At 47.6% G+C, this 20,511-nt stretch overlaps 1 protein-coding gene across 8 annotated transcripts in view; it reads right to left on the reverse strand.

Moving 5' to 3' along the window:
* PTPN3 (protein tyrosine phosphatase non-receptor type 3) overlaps positions 1-20,511 on the reverse strand; it is a 2,254,194-nt gene that overhangs the window by 819,319 nt on the left and 1,414,364 nt on the right. The window lies entirely within an intron of this gene.

Consider the following 20,511-nt stretch of genomic DNA (forward strand, 5'->3'; position numbering starts at 1 on the left):
CCGGTCTCTTCTAGCTAGCGTCGTGGAAGGGTTCTTGAGGAGGGCGAGGCCCTCATCCCAAATGTCGTCCAGTAGAGGCACCGCGAGGACCGTCTTCCTCTTGGCCTCGCGCCGTTGATAAAGGAATCCTTCCTTTTTCTTCTCCTCAGGGCAGAGTTGGAAAAGCTCGGATGCCCTGGCTATCATGGAGTGGAACGATCCAATCTCGTCGGGCGGAGAGGCCCTGGTGGGAGGTGACGACGGGAGATCCTCGTCGTATACCTCGTCGTCCGTACCCGTCGCTGCCGTGTCAGTCCCCGTATCATCCCCTCGGGTGGACGGGGAGGAGGGCTGGACGGGTCGCGACGGCTGAAAAGGAGGTGGAGGGTGAATCCTTCTTTTCTTGGGAGGGGGAACGCCCGAAGGTCCCGGTTCAGGATCCCCCGACGGGAGAGGCTCCTCCGTCGGCAACGGTAGTCTCGTCCTTATCTTTGAGCATAAGGACTGTATAGCCAACAAAATGGCCGCCGAGTTGTCTTGCGGCGCTGGCAGAGGGGAATCCGACGGGCGATCAGGGGCCCCGTCGGCACCCTCGACGCTGTCGTCGTCACCTGCGTCGGGCTCCATCCCGACGGGCTGGTCTTCATCCACGCCAAGGCCGTGGCTTAAGACCTCGATCAGCTCTTCCTCTGAAGCCGAATCTACGACGACGCCCTGCCCCCCCTTTTTCTTCCCCGCCGGGGATTTCACGGGGGTCCTATCGATGGGCACAAAAGAGGACTCCCTCCGAGGTGGCAGGGAGACTCTGAGCCCCGAGGTCGCCACCACTGGTGTAGCCTCCACAGGCTGAGCCAGGGCCGCCGCGACAGTATCGATAGAGGGCTTGGCCGGATGGATTAAGGCCTTCACCACCTTAGGTGCGCTCACCGCCTTATCCTTGAGGGGGGGGACACTGCCTCGCTCCCCCTCCGATGGGGCCTTCGAGCTCGACCGGGGCCTCTCCAGGAGCTTCGCCGGGTGCTCGCCCTTCCTCTTACCCGACCCAGAGCGTTGGCTCGTGGCTGAAGGTGCCGGGGAGGGTGCGCCCTGTCTGGCGCCCGTAGAGCCCGACCGTTCGGCGCTCCCGGTGCCAGCGGACTCGCGGTGCTTGGCCTTGTGTTGGACCCCCGTCGCCGGGGCGTCCTCAAAGGTCTTAGAAGACCGCTCGGATTTCTTCCTTTTCTTCTCGCCTGACGGGCTCTTCCCTTCCAGCCAGTTGGCGAGGCGTTGGTGGCGGTCCTTCATGGTCCGCTCCGACATATTGCCGCAAAACGCACAGTGCGTCTTGTCCTCATGTAAGCAGTAGAGACAAAAGGAGTGTTCGTCCTCCTTAAAGACGTTCTGCAGCTGGCATCCAGGGCAGACCCTGAACAGCTTTCCGGGCGTCGAGCTTCCCTTCTCCTGGGCCATGTCCGGGCCTGAGAAGCTTCTGGAGTCCTCCAAACGTAGCTCGACGAAATCTTCACCCTTGAGGGGCGCAGACGAATCCGACACGGGTCCCCGTTGATCGGATGGAGAGTCGGTGGAGCTTGAGGCTCTTTTGACCGGAAAAAACGAAGTTTTGAGAAAAAAACGTGAAAAATTAGCACTAACGCTCGAGAGCAATAGCACGAGGATCCCAACACATGAACGTGCGGTAAAAATCTGAAGATGGCTGCCAGAGGCGGTGCTTAGGTAGAGGGCAGTCATTGGCTGTGGTCAGTATGACGCAGAGACCAGTGATTGGTTATTACTACGAAAGACAGATCAGAAACGAAACTGATACTGTTTTTTTCTTTACCGAGGATTCCCAGCCTGACGACGGGGAATATTCATGAGCATGTGAATCCATGCCAGACCCCATGCTGGAGAATAGTGCTATTATTGAAACCAGACAGGCCTACTCAGGAGTATGGCACTTACAGGTCACTCTCCCTTATGCAGGTTAACGAGACTATTTTAGCTAAAGCGCTGGCGACCAGTCTCATATCACTAATACCACACCCAATACATCCAGACCAGTCTGGATTCATTCTAGGCCGATCTACATCATAACATTTCCGTAGACAATTCAGTGTACTTTCCAGCATAGATCCAAATCCGCTGGCAGTAGCGGTTTCTCTAGATATGCAGAAGGTGTTTGATTCAGTTTCCTGGGAGTTTCTACTTAAAGTGTTGGAGAAATGTGGGTTCGGCTCAAACTTCATCACCTGGGTCAAACTACTCTATACACAACCCTTTCCTAGGGTTTACATGAATGGGACCCTATCCCCAATCCTCCTCTTGGCTAGGGACACAAGGCAAGGATGCTGTTCCACCCCCCTTTGCCATTGCAGTGGAACCTCTGGCTGATATAATCATGAATACTTTTAAAACGTGGGCATCCGCCTTAGAGACATCCTGAAACTACATTTTTATATGCTGATATTCTCCTGTTTGTAAGAGACCCCAAGTGCAATGTTGAACCAATTATTTGAGAAGTAGTCAATTTTGGCAGATCCTTGGGGCTTTGTATCAACAGTACAAAATCTGAGATCTTCCCTTCAACCAGTTCTACACTGCAGTATGGGAGGCTTCAAATGGGCTGAACCCTCCCATTGGTAGAATGATAGCTCTTTCCAGCGATTTAATATTTGATCACAATTATGGCAAATATATGTCCCAACTACCATTCAAATTGACACAATGGAGTAAATTGCTGATACAATTGCTGTGCACCCTTTGACTCTTGAAAATTACTATGCCCCAAATTATTATATATGTTTCGGCACATCCAACTCTAGCCAGGCCTTGCATTTTTTAAAGACCTACTGAGATTGTGTACTAAATTAGTATGGGCATCCAGCCCAGCTACAATAAAATGGGCAAATCTAGCTTTACTGCAAGAATCTGGGGTATTGCGGCCTACAATTTTAAATTGTACCACCTGATTGCACATGCATGTTTCGCTGATTTACACTACTGACCAAACTCCTCATGTCAAATTGGAGATAGATGCATCTGGATAAGCCTCCCTACAAACCTTATTACTCAGTAATACTACAAGCCAGATAATCCCCTTGAACCTCATGGAAGTCACACTCTTTGCATGGGGGAAGCTGTTCTTCCTTCTAGGAATATCGGTCCGCTATGATAGAGACTTACCGTTATGGTGCAACCCTGTATTAAACCAGACAATGGATGGCAAACTCAGCAGAGACTTAGCAGAGATCGGGTGACATGCACATTGAGGACCACTTCATAGACTGGAATGACATTACAAAAAATACATAAATAAATAAATCGGGCATAGGCCTCTCCAGGCATATTACCAAAAAACGCAGGCAGTAATCAATGTCCATTGGCCTCCATTTCCAACTAAGCCACCCTCAAATGTGTGTCTAACACATTTAATTAAATTGGTTCACACTAGGAAAGGAATGTCCACATTATACAGGCTTTTACAGAAGTATGCACCTCGCACAGCACATAGTGCCAGGCTTAAATGGTTGGTGTCGCGATTTGAAGTCTCAGGGACTGAGAGAAACCCGAGGGTATTCTCACATCTACTCCCCTTCGATCCTCTATGCATGTGGCCAGGGAAATGCCATCACGTTTGGTTCCTAACCCTGGGGGTGGACAGGCAAGGGAGTATCACCTGGATAGAGGGTCCTTAGAAACTGGAGATGTGATGCCCTTAGGTGAGACACAGAATTCCGCCTCTTCCTTTCAGAAAGGAACCCATATCCCAGAAGTGGTTATGGGATATTGTTCATCTTGTTCCTTTGCCTCAGAGAAGTGTAGGAGATAACATTCCAGACTGGTTAAACAGAGACGGACAAAGATTGGGGATAAAGTACATTGGGATAAAACACAATATTCCCCTGATCCCTGAAATAACCAACCTAAACATCCTCCGACCTTTTCGGGTCATTATAAAGCATATCCCATTCATTCCCCTCCTGGAATACATAACAGAACTGAAACGAGGAACACTTGCAAGTTACTAATATTACACACTTTCCCTATTCAAGTACTGCGAAACGAACGAAGCAACAGAGTAGTAAAAATCAAGGCACAGAAATAGAAAGAGAGCCGGGAAAGAGGAAGCAGAAGGAGCCGTGCGGGGGCAAGGGAAGTAAAAAAACCAAGACACTGGGCCTCATTACACGTTAGGTGGTAAGGGTTTACCGGTACTGGTAAGGGCAATCGGTACCGGTAAACCCTTACCGCCTTACTACGAGTTCCCTTTGCGGGACCCGACCTTAACGGCTGGTTTTACCCCATTCCCCATTCCCATTGAGCCCTATGGGGGCAAAAATGGGAATGGGGAAGTGCCTTGGTGAATTGGGAATTACCGCCCCTGCTCACCTTGGAGAAGGGCGGTAATTCCGCCATCCACCAAGGCGGACACGGTAAAATACTAGCGGCAACCATGGCGCTAATAGCGCCATGGTTATCGCCTACTGTGTAATGAGGCCCACTGAATGAGACCCTGAGAGCCCTGCTGGAGTGAAAGTGCAGGGCGGAGATCCCACAGAGGGTAAGGCGGGCACCAGAAGCTGTCGGCGAGCTGAGGCGAAGCTGCACACGAGAGCCGGAGTGAGGCACCCAGCAAACAGGCTTTCTGCAAAAGAGGGAGAAGCTGTGTGAAGGAGCTGCAGAGTCCAGCTAATGGTCAGGGAGACTTTACTCACTGGGCTCTAGAGGAGAACGTGAATGCAGTAGCTGTCAATGGAAATCCATGAAGTTGCATTGTTCCGAGTACCTAAATGAATGAATTTATTGAATACCAAACAGAGTAAAACCGAACTGAGTAAAACAAGCTAAGTTGCCTTTATTGAATACCGAACTGAGTAAAGCAACCTTTAATGAATACCGAACGGAATGAAACAAGCAAAGTTATCTTTATTGAAAACCGAATTGAAAGAAAGAAACAAAGGTGCATTTATTTAAGTGAAAAACATGTAAAGTAATATCTACGGAATAACAAATTGAATGACTGAATGAATTAACAAAAGCTGCATTTATGAAGGAATGAACAACAAACTGAAAACTAATAAAACAGCTGAGTTTAATGACCTACAAAGTGAAACCAACTGTAACGCTCACCTGATTCCCACGGAGGCGCGGCTTCGGGTGCTGATGCTTCCTTAAGGTGGGGCGCCAGACTCCAAAGATGAACAGGATGGGCCCCTCAACTCTAGCTTCTCAGGCTCGCAGGAATATCCTCCTTAGGATCTGGAAGGAAGAGCTCTCCATCCTGCTTCTGATGCAGGGGCGCGTTGAAACCCAGTTACTTCACTGGATTGAGGATTGGTGTTCAGGTAAGCTTGACTGTTCAGGTAAGACGCAGTATAAGTTCTGTCCAAAAGTTCAAGCCTTAATAATGTTCGTAGTCTTATTGCAGCAAGCGTTAATTCTTATGTCTTTTTCCCCATAGGGGCCGGGGTTCGGTATGCCGGAGATATGGCGCCGACCCGAAGTGAAACGTGCAGCTTCAGTAAATGATAGGTAAATTCGGGATGAGCGCTCAGGTAATGTCTTTGCATTCGCTCATTCAATGTCTTAGCCTTTTTTCCCCTTAGGGGCCGGGGTCCGGAAGCGGCAGGACCCGAAATGAAGTGGAAAAACCCAATGGGTAGGTTTTCAGGAAATTGAGCTTCCCTTATTCCTTTTCTCCCTCTCACCTTTGTTCTTGTCTTTTTTCCCCTAGGCCCCGGGACGTGGCGAAATCTGGATGATCGCCGCTGAAGATGGAGGCGCCTGGAAAAGGTGAGTAAAATGCAGCGCTGCAGCGATCGTAGAGAAATGCTTTTAAAATGATGTCTTCCCTTTCAGGATTGTCGGTGAAATGATTCCGGGATGCAGATTTAGCAGTTAAGGTCTTTCCTTCTCCAATTCTCCTCCTTTCTCCCTTTGCAGGTGATCCAGGGTGCTGGCAGGCGTGGCAGAAGTCAAGATGCAGGAGCAGACACGGTGAGCGTCCAGCTGCTAGGTGCAGAACAACGCGAAGCACGTGTGGGGTTTAAATAGCTTTGGAAGAAGTTCCAGGTATGTATCCTTCCACCGATCAGGTATGTATCCTTCTCCAACCACACCCGGGTGGAAAGTAGTCCCACAGGTAAAGTAGTCCCATCCAGGCCTCAAGAGGGCCTGGATGAAGCAGCAAGGTCTGCATCAGGTAAGTGTGCATCCAAGCACTTACACATAAATCCTCCTTTATGAGCCTGGCGCCTACGGCGCCAGGACTGAGTCCAAAGGGCCCCGACTTGGGCCCGCTGAGACTTCCCTGGAGTGAATGATGTCTGCCTCTGGGGTTGCTGGGCCCGGCCTGGCTCCTTAGAGGTAGGCTGTTAGGGAGAATTCTCTGTTTAGGCTGAATTTCCCTACCTAGTGAGTCCCCCAGCAGCTTTGCTGGATTTCTGGGGTTTATTTTTTTCTCCTGCCAGGAGTGAGACCCTTTTACCCTCACTCTTGGGCATGTTGAAGTGTGTTTTCTTGGTGAAACCTTGTGTTGAATGGGCTATGGGGTCTTTTACTCCATAGGGCCTCATGTATTTTTCGCATGTGGGTTACACAGCACCCTCTGTGCCGTAACCCAGGGGTGTCCTAGGGACTCCCCAACATAGACTCCATACCCTGGGACTGACTACTGTCTCCCAGGGCATGTAAAGTCACCAAAGACTTTACTAGTCTTAAATCCTGAACAGAACCAGTACAAACCATCATATTGTGGACGTACTGGCTGGGGCAATTCGATTGCCCCAGGGTCTGTTAGTCGAGGGGGCACGTCTCCGTCCCCCCTGATCGAGTTTTGGCTGGTGGCAGTGGAAACTACTTTTTATATTCGACCGCGAATATTTTCCTATGGGATTTCCCATTGTTTTAGGCTAACACATTTAATTATTTATTTACGGTAGCCTTAAACATACCGCCGGTTTATATATTTATTATTATAACTCCGGTTGGGATTTTTTGCCAAAACTTGATACTAAAATGGCGTTGGCATTCGCCTCTGTAACTCTAACCCAAAGTGGAGCCCTTTGTCCCACTTTTGGCGGGCTTCTCCACAGAAGCCCTCCAAAGTGGTGCCACTCTGTCTGGGGTACTTAGGAGGGGTGGAGGGGGATTTAGGCACCCTGGACTGAGTTACCTAGGTAACTCAAGTCGCACTCCGTCCTGATTGGCCCAAGTGGTGAGCCGGCCGGCTCACCACTTAGCATGGTTGAGTGACAGCTAGGCTGGGTGAATGGGGGTTTGCCGCATAAAAGCAGGGCTTTGGGGACTGGAACTTCAGAAGTCGCCACAGGACCTAAGAATCCAACGAGGGACGAGCTGAGCTGATCTGCTACGACGACACCGCCGGTGGAGCCCTGCTGAACCATCTCACCACTTTTCCCGACGACCGAGGAGAACTCTTAACGGAGTGGCTCCTTCCCTTGACTGGTGGGGACAACCAGTTTTCACCTTCTTTCCGTGCTTCGGGGTATCCCGTGGCCGCCTTGCCAGTGCCAAGCACCCCGGCAACCGGAACCCCACCACTTTTACCCCAACCGCGAAAGTCGGTACAACCCTTTAACCGGAGGACTCCGCGGCTGGTTTCTTCCCGGGCAGTGCAACGACCTTCTTCTTCTGCTCTTCAGCGAGATCTTCTTCTCCCCTGACCGACGTCGAGCCTTGCTGCCACTGCCTGGAACAACTGCCCCCGCTGGAGGATCCTTTCCGTTAAGGTACCGTGTTCCGCCTGGCTTCCCTTGCCACCGACTGTACGAGGTAGTTTTAGCCCTCGGCTTTCGATCCTGGGATTGCCTGGGACACTTTGGCTAAACTTTCTGAGCCTCTCTAACTCTTTTCCGAACTCTTTTGCAAGACTCTGAATCCCTAACAACTGTGTGATCTTGGGCACGTTTTCGCTCTGTCTGCTCTAAGAGTGGGCCCTGCTTAGTGACTTTTGCTCACCTGTGACTTTGTGCTTCTTTGAGCTTACCAAAAGTGTTCTTGACCTTAGAGTGGTGTGTTTATCCTAATTCTGCTCTTTTTCCCTCCCTTCTTTAACCTACTAGAGTGTCATCTAACGTTAAGCGCTCACCTCTGTTTTAATTATGTGGTGTTAACCTAGAGTTGTCTAGATAGGAATAAGGATTGGGACTGCTTTCCATATAACTGTGTTTGGAGTGTTTTATTATATTTTTGCTAGAGTGTTTTCAATTTGTGTGTTCTTAAAAATAAATAACTATATACTTTTGAAACCAAGCTCTGGTCAGTGTTTGCTTGTGCTATTGTGCCTGAGTACATATTGTGTATACTTTGCATACTGCCTAACTCTTCTTGAGGGAAGTCTGACTGCTCAGCCACAGCTACCAGGTAAATCTGGGTGGTGCGGACTGCTACCAAGTGGGTTTACTGCTATACCTGTAGTCTTAAATCTTTTGCAGTGTTCCCCAACGGAACTGCACAGGTTTCTGCCTAACATAGGCATCATGACAGTACCCCCCCTCAAGGCCCCTCCCAAGGTCTTTTCCTCCGGGGGTTTTGGTTTGTGCGGGAATCTCCGATGGAATCTTTGTATTAGTCGTGGTGCGTGAACAAAGTTACTGGGTTCCCAAGATCTTTCCTGAGGTCCATATCCTTTCCAGTCAACAAGATAGAAGAGTTTCGACCTCACTATCTTGGAATCTAAAATGTCCTTCACTTCGAATTCTAATTCTCCATCAATTTGGATAGGATCTGGAGGTTCAGACAGTCTGGTTCCAGGTTGTACCGGTTTCAGAAGAGATGCGTGAAAAATGGGATGAATCCGCATATTGGATGGTAAATCGAGTTTAAAGGCCACCGGGTTGATAATAGCCTTGATGGGGTAAGGTCCAATGAATCTGGGACTAAAAGTTCGCGGGCCCCTGAGGGGTAAATGTTTAGTTGCAAGCCATACCTGATCTCCTACTTGGTAAGGAGGAGTTTTACTTCGGTGCACATCAGCGTTTTCTTTATACCTTTTCTTGGCTTGCTGTAAATGCGTTGTAGCTTCTATGAAGGCTCGGGTGATTGTGGAATGTAGGTGATTTACCGCGGGCATTTCCAGGGTCAGAGGTGGATCTAGGTCAGAGGTCCGAGGATGGTGACCATAACAAGATATAAAAAGGAGTCTGTCCGGTTCCAGAATGCACTGAATTATTGTATGCATATTCTGCAATCCAAAGGATGTCTTTCCAATTTAACTCGGATTGGTGTAACATGCACCGAAGATATTGCTCGAGAGTCTGATTGGTTCTCTCGGTTTGTCCGTCGGTCTGGGGGTGGTGGCTGGTGGATAAGCGCACATCTATTTGTGCCAGTTGGCAACATTTCTTCCAAAAATGGGAGATGAATTGACTTCCACGATCTGAGACTAATATAGAAGGGAAACCATGTATGCACACTATATTCTCCATAAATTCCTTGGCCAAGGTGGAAGCTGACGGCAATCCTCTTAAAGGGATGAAATGGGCCATCTTGGAGAACAGATCCACTATTACGAGGATAGTGTTGTAACCACCACAAGGAGGCAGGTCAGTTATAAAGTCCATTGACAAGGTGTGCCAAGGTGCTGGTGGAATGTCCAAAGGTTGAAGTAAACCGGCAGGCCTTTTCTTTTGACTCTTATTTTGGGCGCAAATTCCGCAAGATAACACAAAAGACTTTATGTCTTTTCTCCAAGAGGGCCACCAGAAGTGGCGTTTGATCTTTTCTTCTGTTTTCGCGATACCAGGGTGTCCTTCCATTAACGATTCGTGATGACGGGTGATGACAAGTTCCTGCAATTCTTTACTTGGCAGAAACAACCGCTCCTGGAAGTAGGGTAAATCATCCTTGACGGTGAAGTGAGGACCCTTTTGACTCCATTCCAGTAAGGCTGAAGAGTCTAAAAGTTGTTTTACTTGAGTTTGGATGTCCTCAATAGTTTGCAATGAAATTAAGCCCAAAATTCTTTGTTCAGGTATGATTGGCACAGGTTCTATACTTGAATTGGGCTCCTCCGTGCCAATCCGGGATAAGGCGTCTGCTTTACCATTCTTGCAGCCAGGGCGATAGGTAATTACAAAATCAAATTCCGCAAAGAATAAGGCCCATCGGAGTTGTCGTGAAGATTGAGCTTTGGCCGTCTTTAAATATTGCAAATTTCTGTGGTCCGTAATGACGGTGATGGTGTGTCTAGCTCCAAGAAGATAGTGACGCCAAGCCTTGAAGGCCGATTTAATAGCCAGTAGTTCTTTGTCGGTAATTGCGTAGTTGATCTCAGGTGGAGAGAATTTTCTGGACCAAAAGGCTACTGGGTGTAGTTGGTTAGTTTCTGGGTCTCTTTGTGACAGGACAGCTCCCATGGCCGAACTGGATGCATCGGTTTCCACGATGTAAGGGAGATCTGGGTGTGGGTGCTTCAAAACAGGTGCAGAGGTGAATTTGGTTTTCAGGTCCTGAAACGCTTGTTCGGCCTCAAGAGTCCATTCAAAGCGTTTATTTTTCTTTAGGAGAGCTGTGATGGGTTGAACAGTTCGAGAAAACTCCGGGATGAACCTTCGATAGAAGTTGGCAAAGCCAAGCATGCTTTGTACTCCCTTCACAGAGCTAGGGGACGGCCATTTGAGAATGGCGTCCACTTTCCGCGAGTCCATTCGGATTCCTTGAGGTGTCAGGATGAATCCGAGAAACTCCACTTCTGTGATATGAAAAACACACTTTTCGAGCTTGGCAAATAGTCTGTGCTGGCGCAATTTCTCAAGAACTGCCCTAACATGTTTTCTGTGATCGGATTCTGAGGAAGAGTACACCAGGATGTCGTCAATATAAACGATGACACAAACATCGATAAGTTCCCGTAAAACATCATTCATGAAGTACTGAAAGGCGGCAGGTGCGTTGCACAAACCAAAGGGCATTACTTGGTATTCGAAAAGCCCGAATTTGGTGCGGAATGCAGTCTTCCACTCGTCGCCCTCTTTTACACGCACCAGGTGGTAAGCTCCTCGGAGATCTAGCTTGGTGTACACACGAGCATCTTTTACTTGGTCGATGAGCTCAGGTATCAAGGGCAGAGGGTAACGATTCTTAATCGTTATCTGATTTAGGGCGCGGTAGTCAATACAGGTCCTAAGGTCTCCTTCCTTCTTAGGTACGAAGAACAAAGCTGAAGAGACTGGAGACTTTGACGGGCGAATGAAGCCATTGGCCAGATATTGATCCAGATACTGACGCAAATGCAGGTTCTCAGGTTCAGTAAGAGCGTAAATCCTACTGCAAGGTAGTGGAGCATTGGGTACCAAGTCGATTTGGCAATCGTAAGATCGATGGGGAGGTAAGGTGTTAGCCTGCTCTTTCTGAAAAACGTCTTGGAATTCTTGGTATTCAGATGGTAGCTGTACAGGGGTGGAGGTTGCAGAGGCCAGACCCATAGCTGGATTTCTTGGATAACAAGTTGGTTCACAATCAGGAAAAGTGATCTTCTTTGCTCGCCAGTCTATTCTTGGATTATGTGTTTCTAACCAAGGGATTCCAAGAAGTACTTGAAATTGTGGGGCCTTGATCACGTCAAACACGATTGCTTCCTGATGTCCATCCTGACCCACCAGTGTGATTTCAACAGTGGAATGCGTTACAGGCCCAGAGGCTATTTCGGTTCCATCAACTGTCGTAATTACATCTTGGGTTACTTTCGGGCGGAGAGGAAGCTTAATCCTGGAAGCCAATTCTCGGTCTATGTAATTTCCAATAGCTCCACTGTCGATGTATGCTTTTATAGCATGCAACTGCTGAGGCTGTTTTGGGTTCACAAGCACCATTGGCATGACAAAATGCGAGGTCAAAGAGTTTGTTTTCAAGCTCGGCAAGCGGACCCCTACGCTTGTCGGGCTTGGTCGTTTCCCGAACCAGGTGTCAATAACTCGTTATCAGTGGCTCCAACCACCTTCTTGGGTGGTTTAACCGGACAACTTCGAAGAAAGTGACCGGAAGTCCCGCAATACAAACAAAGTTGCATTTGTCGCCTTCTCTCTCGCTCCTTCTGCGTTAAAGGTCCTTTAACACTGCCAATTTGCATAGGTTCGGAAATGTCACTACTCTTGGAGTTAACGTGGGTCTTGATGGGTACTCTGGTTTCGTACTTGGCCGATCTGCTTTTCTATTTTGAAGTCTGTGATCAAGTTGAACCACTAAATCAATGCAGTCTGCGCAGGCCTGGTGTGGCTCTACTATCTGAGCTATAACATCCTTAAGCTCTCCGCGCAGGCCTCGATGAAACAATGTGATCCTTTTATCTTCAGGCCATCCGGTTTCCACAACCAGTCTATTAAAGGTGGCAATATAAGACAAAAGATCCTGATTACCTTGTCGTAAGGATAACAGTTTGTTGTCAAGGGCCTGTCCCTGCGCGTGTCGAGCGAACAATCTTTCCATGCTGGTCTGGAAGCCCTGGAAATCCCGGAGAATGGGATCATCCTGATTTACCAATGGAATAGACCAATCGGCAGCACAGCCACTGAGGTAAGATAGTACAAAGGCTACTTTGGTCTGGTCGTTGGGGAAGGCCCCGGGCCTGCATAAAAAGTGTAAACGGCATTGGTTCATAAAAACGGCATATTTCCTGGGATCCCCCGCAAAACGTTCTGGCGGGGCCAAAGGCATGTGTCCAGGTAGATTGATTTGTACCGGGTTATTCGAACCCATTGATGTAGAAGTGCTTCCGGACTCAGGTAGAGGCGTGTGTCCTGCCTGGCCCTGCAATAACCTTTTGGCCAGATCATCAGTTCTCTCCTTGGATAGGATTAGTTCCCTTCTGAGAGCGTTAGTCTCCTGGCGGGCTGAGTGCACTTCTGCCCGTAATTCCCCTAAAAGCTGGGCCAGCTGATCTGTCTCGGAAGTCTCCATAGCGCCCGGGTGGGAGATTATTGTACGGCTTCGCGTTCTGTAACGCTCACCTGATTCCCACGGAGGCGCGGCTTCGGGTGCTGATGCTTCCTTAAGGTGGGGCGCCAGACTCCAAAGATGAACAGGATGGGCCCCTCAACTCTAGCTTCTCAGGCTCGCAGGAATATCCTCCTTAGGATCTGGAAGGAAGAGCTCTCCATCCTGCTTCTGATGCAGGGGCGCGTTGAAACCCAGTTACTTCACTGGATTGAGGATTGGTGTTCAGGTAAGCTTGACTGTTCAGGTAAGACGCAGTATAAGTTCTGTCCAAAAGTTCAAGCCTTAATAATGTTCGTAGTCTTATTGCAGCAAGCGTTAATTCTTATGTCTTTTTCCCCATAGGGGCCGGGGTTCGGTATGCCGGAGATATGGCGCCGACCCGAAGTGAAACGTGCAGCTTCAGTAAATGACAGGTAAGTTCGGGATGAGCGCTCAGGTAATGTCTTTGCATTCGCTCATTCAATGTCTTAGCCTTTTTTCCCCTTAGGGGACGGGGTCCGGAAGCGGCAGGACCCGAAATGAAGTGGAAAAACCCAATGGGTAGGTTTTCAGGAAATTGAGCTTTCCTTATTCCTTTTCTCCCTCTCACCTTTGTTCTTGTCTTTTTTCCCCTAGGCGCCGGGACGTGGCGAAATCCGGAGGATCGCCGCTGAAGATGGAGGCGCCTGGAAAAGGTGAGTAAAATGCAGCGCTGCAGCGATCGTAGAGAAATGCTTTTAAAATGATGTCTTCCCTTTCAGGATTGTCGGTGAAATGATTCCGGGATGCAGATTTAGCAGGTAAGGTCTTTCCTTCTCCAATTCTCCTCCTTTCTCCCTTTGCAGGTGATCCAGGGTGCTGGCAGGCGTGGCAGAAGTCAAGATGCAGGAGCAGACACGGTGAGCGTCCAGCTGCTAGGTGCAGAACAACGCGAAGCACGTGTGGCTGTTCGGGTGGGGTTTAAATAGCTTTGGAAGAAGTTCCAGGTATGTATCCTTCCACCGATCAGGTATGTATCCTTCCCCGACCACACCCGGGTGGAAAGTAGTCCCACAGGTAAAGTAGTCCCATCCAGGCCTCAAGAGGGCCTGGATGAAGCAGCAAGGTCTGCATCAGGTAAGTGTGCATCCAAGCACTTACACATAAATCCTCCTTTATGAGCCTGGCGCCTATGGCGCCAGGACTGAGTCCAAAGGGCCCCGACTTGGGCCCGCTGAGACTTCCCTGGAGTGAATGATGTCTGCCTCTGGGGTTGCTGGGCCCGGCCTGGCTCCTTAGAGGTAGGCATCATGACACCAACTTTGAGAAATCATTCATATGTTAAAGTTGTGAAGCTGCATTTGAGAAACGACTTGTTTGGATGAATATTGAACTTCTCAAGGAAGCCTGGAAGCTCCTGGTTGCGTGACCTGTAATGGGTGGACCGTGTGGTCTGAAACTGCACCAAGACCAGAGAACTACCATTTGGTGAATCAAGAAGTATTGAAAGCGAATGCTAGGTTCTTGGTTGCGTGACCTGTAATGGGTAGTGTGTGTGTGGTCTAAAACTGTGCCCAGGCCAGGGAACCCCTATAAGCTAACAAGGACATTTGTTGTGGTGAAAGAAGGAAATCAAATTGTGAATACCAGACTTTGGGAAGGAACCGCTGAGTTGTAAAGTCTTGTGGAAAACCAATCAACAGATAAAGCTTCAAGATACCTCTTTTTGTGTTACATTTGAATATTTAACTTGGGGAAGAAAACCCTATGACATATTGCCTGGAGCTTTATTGAATTTGGGGAAGGTGTGAGAAACCTGAGGGTATTCTCTCAAGCAAGCTTCGAGAATCCCTTATTCAGGTGGCCTGGGAAGGGCTGATGCTCTCAGACCCCAACCCTAGGGGCGGAAGAGCGAGAGAGGATCACCTGAATGGGGAGCTGGGGTTGTGCTCGAAGAAATGCCTGAGGTGAGACGCAGTATTATACCAGAGAAGGAGAGGACCACGAGATCCCTAAGACCTTTGTAGGTTGCACTACATCTGCCTCCCTAAATCTCTCTTGTCCAAACACCATCAGACCCCCGTATACAAACAATCCCCTAGGATCTCAAACCTTGTTAAACCCTGAAACTATACCTCCCTGTTTTCCTGTGTCCTACCCGAATACTCTCGGTAATTCTTTTCCACGTCCCTACGGTCATTATTTTTCGAACTCCCAGTTAGCATTGACAAAACACTACTTTCCCCATAACCCCCCCTATTCATGTCACAAACCCTACCAAACTCATCCTTCTGAATTCACCTACCCCCCCCTCGGACAAAGAATATAATTTCCCCTTCTTATAACACCTTCTTCCCATCTTACCACATAGAATAGTTAGAAACTCTAAACCCTCCCTTTACCATCACCACTAACACTAAAGCTGTTTACCTGACATGTCCTGTCCCAGCCCAAGGGTCAGGCCAAGTCAGGCAATTTACCAAAACCGCACACACCTAACGACCCTTTCCCTTCCCCACAGGGATAAAAGGTGGAGCACAATACGAGCAAGGCAGACTGCTCGAGGCGAGAGCTAACTCAGCACGGCAGTTCAAGAGGAAGAGGAAGATGGCGCGAACCGACAGGGAGACAAGGAGAGAAGCAACCTTGCCCTTTCCCACTAAGGCCCATGAAACCTCTGCAGAAGGAATCGTAAGACCGCGAACAATAAGCAGTGGGTGTTGCAGCAGATGTCAACGGTAAACAGGGCCCTCCTCTGCTGATAACCAGGCCTGGGAGAGCTGCTGGTCTCTGTGGTACCAACCTCGACTCCATAGAGAAGAAAAGCCAAACGATTCATCACAGCCAGTGAGTCGAGGGGAGAGCCGATAAGAAACCGAACTGTGCTAAACGAAAGTAGCAAACGGCTAATTCAACTGTGAAAGTACAAAGGTGCTCACTCAGGAAACACTGGGCGATTACCTAATTGTTGAAACTACCATAAACAGAAAACCCTGGGTGAAAGGGGTCATATGGGGGTCAAGTAAAATCCTCTGTACAGTCGAAAGTCTTCGACTGACAGATGATTGTGAAATCCTGCATCATAAGAACTGATTGAGAAAATGTGCGATTGACAAAGTTGGCAAGAGTGAACCCGAAGGAGGGATGCCGATAACCTGGGGGTGAAGTCTAAAGTCCCAATATCCAGTGTGTTGACAAGAGTGAACCGTCAGAGGGATGTCCACAGTGAACTGTTGAAAATGACATTGAGATTTGTGAATGTCTCAGAAGAGATTGGTTTGAGAAGCCGTAGCGAACCCGGCTGAGGGAGGGTGAATCAGCCCTGGCAATACCATTTGCAGTCTTTCGCCAGACTTCAACCAGCATTTTAGATTACATGTTGAGGAGAGATATGGGCCTATGTGGGGCACATTCCTCCATCGGTCTGTCTGTTTTGGGTGCCTTATCAATTTTAAAATTATTAATAGACTGCACTACACCCCCTCAGGGCTCAAACTGTTCAATCAAGGTTGTAAGGGTAAATGCCCAAGGTGCTCCTACTTGGAAGTCGAGGCCTGTGAGGGCCTGAAAGATGAATGATCTGAAGTATGTAGAGTTCTGACTAAAATCACTGGTTTTCATATGGAGATTACTCACCAAATCTGTCGATTTTGTGTGATCGGTAAAATGTCCATAGTCACCAGCAGAGTTTTAAACTTGGGTCTGTTAACAACTAAAAGATGTATTTTGCAGAACTGGAAATGTAGTTCTCCACCCACTGCGTAAACATGGCTTTCAAGTGCAGTATGGGAAAACGATAAGGAAGACATATGTGATTCTTCTTCCACAGGGAAGTGGACCTAAAGATATATGGACAGGTCAAGCATAGAATGTGAACCAGATTTAGAATAGGAATACACATTGTAAATGGTATTGCTTTATTATTCTTGTTAATGCTACATATGATGTTACAATTCATTATCTCATACTATATATTGCAAATAGAATATACCTCTCAGTGATTAAATAAACAACAAAAAAAGAAAATGTTTTCTTGTTCTTTTATAGCATATTTCAGTCGAGCATTATAAAAGACTGCTCTTTGCTGGCAGCATCAAAAAGTAATCCCACATGATCAATTACTGTTCTGATATATTTGCTACAGGACAACCTATATATTTAAGTAAGATTTCACAGATCCTGGAGTGTCCTGTAGTAGTTGATTTGGCCAAGGATACAATAGTTTTTTCTTCAGCAACCTGACGATTTTCACAGTCTTCATACCAAAAGCCTGTACCCAACAACCCCCTCAACATCACCAATTCTGCTTAATTCTGCTCTCGTCTCTTGGCAGTGTGATTTTCCAAAACAGCAAGATTGCAAATTCAAATTACATTTAGTGGTATTCTGTCCCTGAACACTGTGCACTCAAATCCTAAGCCAATAAGAAAATAAAAAGAAATTCCCCAAATGCTTGTATTGGTCACAAGTAATTGTTTATTCCCATTATTTGTCAAGATGACCACTAGTCTCAAATACACATTTTAACTCGTACATTGACCCCAGGCCAACTGTTGTGGTGGGCCGAGCAGTGAGACACCTCACCCAATAGTGATTACAATAACTATTAATAATCACTATGTGGAGGTTGGATTGGGTTAATGTCCAGCTAGATAAACTAATTAGATATTAAGGGGTCAGGAGAACTAAAAGGTGTATATAAGGTAAAGTCTCCCCGCCTTTTATTCAGGTTCATAACCTTAGTAAATTCTTGTCTCACATGAAACACTCTAATCTAGAAATCAAAAATGGGTTCCACCATATATTCAACATAAATCTCATACCTATTCTTAACAAGTCCAGAGTCAAAGGATCCTCTAATGTATCAACTGTAAGGAACTCATGTTGGCAACAGTAAAGACAGACACGTGATCACAGTTCAAATGTTATTAACTGTTAATGGAGAGTGGAGAAATGCCTAAACTAAACCTAAATCTAAGATGGGAACAAGCGTCGACCATCAAATGAAAATAAGGCAGTCCTAGTGGCGTTGTGTCAAAATAAATGGCCTATACTAAGAAAACCTATTGCCAATTCCTTAAGCTATTTACACAAGAGTGTTTGATTGGGTATTCAAATAAAAGGAAAGTGTTCACAGATAATAAGTCAGGAGGGGATTGCCTTAAGGTTTCCCTTCCCCACGTTTTTAGAACAGGACATGGTGGGACTTTGGAGCATAGCACAGCTCAAGCCTTCCCAGCATGAGCGAACAGTTCCATGGCAGATAACGGCTCTTGCATTCGAGGCCTGATGCTCTTCACAAACAAACACAAAGTTCTTATTCTATGAACACATTTGGTGATGGCTTCACCCCTGGGTCCCCCTCTTCTGGGCGCTGACCCCTCGCAAGTCTTATTCAACAACTTTGTAAACAGTTCCTTCCTTAATGAACTTTGGGAGGTGACTTTCCACCCAGGATCTCCCTCGACCGGGCCCATACCCCAAATAACAAGGGGGACAGTTCACCTCCCCTTGTCTTGTAATGATTTTTGCTTTCATAAATCTCAGTCAATAAACACAAAGTACTTGTTCTATGAATGCGTTGGGTGATGGCTTCACCCCTGGGACCCCCTCTTCTTGGCATTGACCCCTCACAAGTCGCTTAACTTCCTTCCCCTTGTTTTGCAATATTCCTCGTTTTCACAGATTTTAAACAGTTCTTCTAGCTTTTCCCCTGGTTGTCGGCTTCTCTCTTCCAGGATCACTATCGGCAACTTTACGAAACACAGTTCATGCTCTATTTCTCACCATGCGGGATTCACTTCCCTTAACTTTCATAGTCATCTGTTGGTCAAAGACTTGACGGTACAGAGGATTTTACAAGACCCCTTTATGACCACTTTGAACTTTCTTTGCCTCTTCCCCAAGGCCTTATGGTTATGGTAGTCTTTTAACGTTGGGTGAGCACCTGCATGGTGCCGGACTCCTCTACTGCTGGTTTTCCGCTTTCTAAAAAATTAGCAGTTCCTTATTCAAAAATGTAAATAGCCACTTGCTACTTTTTGTTCAACACAGTTCCGTTTCTTATCGGGCCTCCCCTCGACTCACCAGCTGTGATGATCCGCTTAGCTTTCCTTCTCCTTGGAGTCAAGGCTGGTACCACTGAGACAAGTGTCTCTCCCCGAGTTGGCAATCAGTGGAGAAGGGTCTTGCATACCGGGAGACATTTGCTGCAACACACATTGGTTATTGTTCGCAGACTTATCATGCGCTTTGTAGAGGCTTCACGGGCCTTGGTCGGAAAAGGACAAAGTCGGAAAAGGACAAAGTCGACTCTCCCCTTGTGATCCCTTCGCTCTGCACCGTCTTTCTCCTCCTCTGGAACTGCCACGCTGAGTTAATTCTTATTTATTTGTAGTTTTTATAAAGCGCTACTCGCCCATAGGCTTCAAAGCACACATAGGCCTCTTAAATTGTGCCGTCTGCCTTGCTTGTAGTATGCTCTCTTGCTCCACCTTTTATCCCAGTGGGAAAGTAAAGCTCCGTCAGGTGTGTCTGATTCAGGTTAATTGACCTGACTTTTGGGTTGGGACATGTCAGGTAATCAGTTGTAACATTAGTCCGGTTTTTATAACAGTGCACAAGTGTGTTCATATTGGAAAAAGAAGGGGTTAGAGTTTCTGAGTATTCTACGGGGTAGGATGGGGAAAAGGTGTCATAAGAAAGAAGGTGGTTAGTCCGTTGTCTTCTGTGTCAGGAGAAAGGGTTCGAATAGAAAAAGGTGGGGGTGACATGAGGAATGATATCCTTTGCCCTAGCGGTTTTGGTAAACTCAGCAGGGTGAGATTGGTAGGGTTAATGAAACCAACGAAAATGACAACAGTTTTTATCGTGATCTGAAGAGGGAGGATTGTGGGAAGGGTAGTGTGTTGTCTGTGCAGATTGATAGTGCTGAAAACAATCAAAGGGTTCGGGAAGGAGAATGACTGGGAGTGTTTGTGTAGGTAACAGAAGGACAAGTTACTCTATTACCTTGTAACGTTCTTTCGATTGGATGGTCCGACGATGTATACCATATCTTTGACAGTAATCACCACAGCTGTGCTGCTTCGGAAAATTTTTCGGCGTCTGCATCCTGCGTCGATGTCGATGCGCCGTCCCCGAGGACCTCTTCCGACGGCACCCGATGTGATAAGTAGGATGCACGACGCCCGTAGCCTCAGTTGTAGTTTTTTTCCCCCAGAACGTGTGACACCAGTCTTCTGCCAGTCAGACACACAAGGCCTTGCGGAAACGTAAGCTGCAATCGCATAAGAAATTCTGCAGCGGGGAAGGCAGGGAGGGAGCGATCTGGAATACGTTGTCGGACCATCCCATCGAAAGAACGTTACCAGGTAAGAGAGTAACTTCTTCTTCGAGGGGATTGGGGCCTCCGACGTATTCCATATCTTTGACAGACTCCCAAAGCAGTACCAAAGCAAGGAGGTGGGAAAAGAATTTAGAACACAAATTTAGCATGCCCAATCAAATTGCGGAATAAAGGACTGCCTTGCCAAAGGCCAGATCCTGTCCTCGGATGGAATCGAAGGAGTAGTGACATACAAAAGTATGTACAGAAGCCCAGGTGGCTGCATCACAGATGTTACGAATAGGAACACC

The sequence above is a fragment of the Ambystoma mexicanum genome, chromosome 5q (assembly GCF_040938575.1).
Source record: "Ambystoma mexicanum isolate Mex_15411 chromosome 5q, UKY_AmexF1_1, whole genome shotgun sequence".
NCBI lineage: Eukaryota > Metazoa > Chordata > Amphibia > Caudata > Ambystomatidae > Ambystoma > Ambystoma mexicanum.